Source organism: Cryptomeria japonica, chromosome 9 (assembly GCF_030272615.1).
Source record: "Cryptomeria japonica chromosome 9, Sugi_1.0, whole genome shotgun sequence".
NCBI lineage: Eukaryota > Viridiplantae > Streptophyta > Pinopsida > Cupressales > Cupressaceae > Cryptomeria > Cryptomeria japonica.
This window is the reverse complement of record NC_081413.1, coordinates 195,715,123-195,720,417: the sequence shown is the minus strand read 5'-3', so window position 1 is coordinate 195,720,417 and position 5,295 is coordinate 195,715,123.

Genomic DNA, 5,295 nt, shown 5'->3' with positions numbered 1-5,295 from the left:
TGTTAGTTATGTAAAATTTGATTATTATCAATTGAGAACATAATTTCAAATATCTTGTTTTAAATATTTATATTATGAAAAGCTTTGACAGCTAGCATGCAAGCATATACAAGAACCAATGAGAAATGAGAGAACTCATGACACCAATTATTTTACTTCACATTGGCATCTAATGTTGTTTGTTGTGTTAATATTATATTGCATATTTTATTGGCTTAGAAACAAAATAATTTGAATTTATAAAATTATCTAATTGTGTACGGGTTCTAGATAGATGCCCCAGCTCATATTTGAAAATCTATTCATTATGAAATATCCAACCTATATATCTCTTATAATATAATATTCTCATCTTCAACAGGACCATCTATTGGCCGTATGATAGGTAGGAGGAAGAATGCTAGAAGACAACATTGTACCTATTGGAATAACCTCATAAAATAGGGACATCATAAAATGTTTCATTATTTGTCAATTCCCTCCATCTATATATTGTACGTGTACATTCAAATGTAAAACAAAGAAGAGCATCTATAAGTAGTAATCACTTGCTCAAAGGATGCATCATCTCTACTTGTTATTATTATTGTAGTTGCTCACATGGCGAAAGGCATGTATGTGTTTCTGATGTTCTTATTGCTCACTGATTCTGCTAATATATATTCTTCTTATCTTCAATATTCAATATTTGTAGCTTCTATTTGCTGATTCGAATGAAAATATATCAATTGTTTGCAGTGGAAAATTTTAAGAACAGTTGTGAACCACTTATTTATTTGTAATGTGAGCAGCGTCCATGGCTTATGACCACCCGGGGTATTGTAAGAGCTACAGTGGTGCATTTAAGTGGATATGTAGAGTGCAACAATAAGTGTATGAATGAAGATGATCATGATTTTGGAGAATGCTACAACGAGACTTGTTATTATTATCATCGTTGTTAGAATAGAAACGTTAATGAGGTACCTTGCCATCCTAATCGATGAGGTACCTTGCCATCCTAATAGAAATGTTAGAAATGTTAGTCAGTTTGTTATTATTGGTTATTACAAAACTATTTTGATAGATGATGGTCATGTCAATTCTAAAGTTTGGTATTGGAATTGAAGAGGACGAGTATATTTCTATCATAATTAGTGTTATGTAATAAATTATTGTGGTAATTAAGTATTAATATGAGTTATGTATATTTTTGTAAAGATTTGAAAGGGAATTTTTTAAAATTTAGATTAATTAAATAAGTTAAACGATTAAGCATAAATTAATCTAAATTAAATGAGTTGTTAGAGTGGAGTAAATTACAGTAATAGAAAGTAAAATAATTCTATACATGGCAATAAATAGATAGAAAGTTTGCCTAGCTTTCGACTAAAGAATAATATGTTCTAATAAAGACAATGAAATCTATGTGCTTCAAAAATCTAGAAAGGTTTTGGGAGAGAAATCATAAATATGGATTAGAACAAACTCTCTTTGGAATTGTACATTTGTAATCAATGACTCAGTATATATCTAGTTAAATTATTATCTTATATATAGCTTTATACATTTTAATTTTGGACTCTATGTTGATAATGTTTGTTAATATTAAGTATGAATAATGAGACTTAATTTAATTTATTTTAATTTATTTGAAAACGGACAGTAGGGGCTTGGTAGAAGCACTGCAACTGCATAACACCAAAGTTATCAGTGTACAGTATCTGCGGCTGCTGTCTTCCACTATAATATAACACAAAAGTTATCAGTGTCAGTAGGATGATTTTGGAGCTAAAATAGCTACAACCTTAATCTTGATCTGTGTCTCTTGTCTATGTAAGAAATAAAAATAATCTTGTCTATGTAAGAAATAAAAATAATTATTAAGTGGAGAGGCTTCCTACAATGACATCAAAAATATTAATTAAGAATCATTTGCATGTCATGTCTTATGAGATCTGACTGACTGAATTGACTGACAATTGTGGAAAATAAATTAAACGATAGTGACAATTATTTAATTATTAATTCCGAGATAGAAAATTGCAATCCTCGTCACATCCGTACATTCCCATATGTGAGAAGTTATATTATTTTGTTTTTCAAAACCGTAGTTCGCTGCATGTTGGTTTGCAGCTTTTGGTTCAAAAGCGTTACATTCATCTCTCGGTTCTTGAAATACGCACCTATATAATGGACATGCAGATCTATTTGTAAACACGCATCTCAATAGATGCAGGGACACTCAAGAGATATCCTTACAGTCATTTCAGATCTCAGCAGAGACATTTTGCATGCCTGCAGAGACAGCTTGTATTCATGGATAAGGAGGGAGATGGAAATAAGAATTGATGAGATCAATTTCAAATCATTCCTATTTAGTGCATCTGGGAACCCGCATTGGAGAATCTCTGTAAATAGATTTAATTATTTCCTGTGTTATAAACTACCATTACGCTATGTATTTTCTTATGTGACATTAAAAGTTTTTCTTGCATCAAATCTGCTTCCCTTAGATTCTTATATGTAAAGCATTTTACAGTTGTATAGCAACATATTTACTTTCTGTTTTGTTTTAAATATTCACTTTGTCGTATGCCTGTTCATTTTTCTATTTTTGCAGTTACATCGATGCCTGCATGGGGTTGCTTCATAAATTGAATTTTTGCTTATGTTTTTTTTTTCTTCACATGTAGAAGTTCAATATTTTTTGAATTATTGGCAGAAAGATAGGGTTAACATAGGATTCAAAATTAAAAAAAGTGACAAGATTACACCTCCAGCATGAGAGGAAATATTTATTTATCACATTGCTTTGGCAGATCTGCAGCGCCGTATTGATCTATTAAAATTTATGTTAGAGTGAGTGCCAGTGACAGAAAAATCATATTGTGCTGGAGGTGATTAATGGAAGTGAAGACTGTTAGCTTCTTAAATTAAAATGGATATCATTAATCAACAATTAATTTAAATTTAGAAAATGGATATCAGTAATCAATAATTAATTTAAATTAATGAATAGTTTTGCAAGTCATCAGAACAAGGAGAAAAGGGGTGGGAAGTCCCCACAATAGGCCTAGCCTAGGGATCTATCCAACTAGAGATGTTAAATTGTGGGGTAACCACAATTATAATAGATGGGATCAATGTAAAAATGGAGAGCGAAGAAGAAGCAACGGAAATAAGTAGTAGATAAACTAGATAAGGAAATGGGGAAACTCTCTAATAGCATTTGAGGGAGTCGTAGGAGCCTCACTAGGCATGAAAGAGATTATCACAAGAATGGGGAACTTCAAATGTAGCCTAGAATGAGATGACTTGCCCAAGTCGAAATTTTTTCTCTTACAATAAGCGTAAAAGGAGGAAATTGCACCACCAAGTGGACGTTGGCTTGTAGATAGCACAAGGATAATCTAAAGCCAAAAGCCAAATGTGTAGTGGAAAAGGAACATTTACAATAGAATGGCATACCCTCATAGTGGATAGATGGAGACCAAGGCTGATCTTCCACCTACAAAATAACCTCCATAAGTATATGCTTCAACAAATGAATGTCGACTAAGGTGTGGTTGTTTTCAAAGCAGCCACATCGACCATTATGAAGTGATCCAAAGAGTTGCCAATGGCCTAAAAACGGAGTTTTACCAAAACTAAAATGATAGATAAGACAATGTAACCCAACCAGACACAATATTGATAGACTTTCACAAACTTCAACAGAGTTTGAGTGCGGTGGTGGAGGTGAGTATGTCTGTCATGGACAATACCAGCGACGGTCTCTGTAGACTCAATGAGCAGGCCGAAGTTTTTCATGCTATTTCTCAAGGTAATTCCTCCACTGGTAGCACTAAGATGGTCAAGAAAGCTAAGGCTGTGGATGCAGGTACCTGCAAGAAACATAGGGCTCTAATAAGAGGATGAGGATTTGGATGCGAACGAGAAGTCCCTGCCTGGTCCAACGACGAGGCTCTGCAGCAAGCACAAGGGTATGACCCCTGTTGACAGCATCATTAAGAAAGTTAAAAATATCAATGAAGATATCATTCAGAAGAATGATAAGTTGGTCAAAATGCTGTAGTTTTGTTGTTTAGGAGTTCTGTTTTGATCTTGGCTGTTGTTTTGTAAGACTGCTATGCCTTGAGTTTTTGTGGGGTGGTTCACGTCTGTTTTCTTGTTTAGTCCTAGATGGTTGTTTATCACTGTTTTTTTTTTTTTTTTGTTGACTTTGAATTTCTGATCCTGTAAAACCAGTTTTTCTCTTTAATCAAAACCCTACATCGAAACCCTTTTATTCATTCCTATTTTGAGAAGATTCAAATGCCACTATGAAATAACCCTTACACGAGTAAATAATGACGGATGAATGATTTGCCACTATATTTATTGGTTATTCTCTAAAGGAGGTCATATAACGGCACACTGTAACGTGCAGATTCATTACAGAGAGCTTGACGCACATGTACACCACCTCGTACAATAGTTATTTGACTTGTTTTAGCTAATTCATGGAAATTTTAATTATGGTTCCTTTAACGGCCGTTTATTTAAGTTGGCACGAATAAAAAGGCATTTCAGGAAAAAGCTGGAAACTAACTCAAAAACACCGGAATTATTTCCATTTTAAATGCTAAAGATTTCCGTAGCTTTCACACAACAAACTTTTCAAAATCCCAAACAAGAAAGCCAATATATTCTATCTTTTCACGCAATGTATATCCAGATTATTCATAGCAAGTTAACAAAGGTGACAGACACTAACTCAGAGGTAAAATAATATTAAACTTGAGAAGAAAAAACAAGGTTATTTAAAGTCCAAAACCGCCATGATTTAGTATTTAAAGCTTTCTTGTAAGCAAACACCAAAGTGGGCAAAGAAATTTTCTTGGAGAGAAACTTAATTGACGCAGTAGGCCATGTGCTGCCTTTGAAACTGATTTTGCAGTAACGGCCATAGTCATACTACTTATGGCTGGCGTTATCCTGATAATGACTTGGCAGAACATCGGACCTGTTTATTAATTTTTATTGTTTTTTATTACTTTAGCCGGAGGGATTTGCTGAACCCTCACAAAACAGTAAAACTATAGAGTGGTAACACTGACATCAAACAACTACATAACCAGAAAGTTCACAAGCATCTATTCGAAATAATAAAAAATCATTATATCATTATACCTAAACATACTAATCTTATCAAATCTATTCATAAAATATTTTGAAAAAACTAAAATTAACTATATTTAAAATCATTAAGTTTTCTTTGTTAAATCAATGGGCAAGATCAGGAATATGGATGTAATTATTAGGGAATGGAGT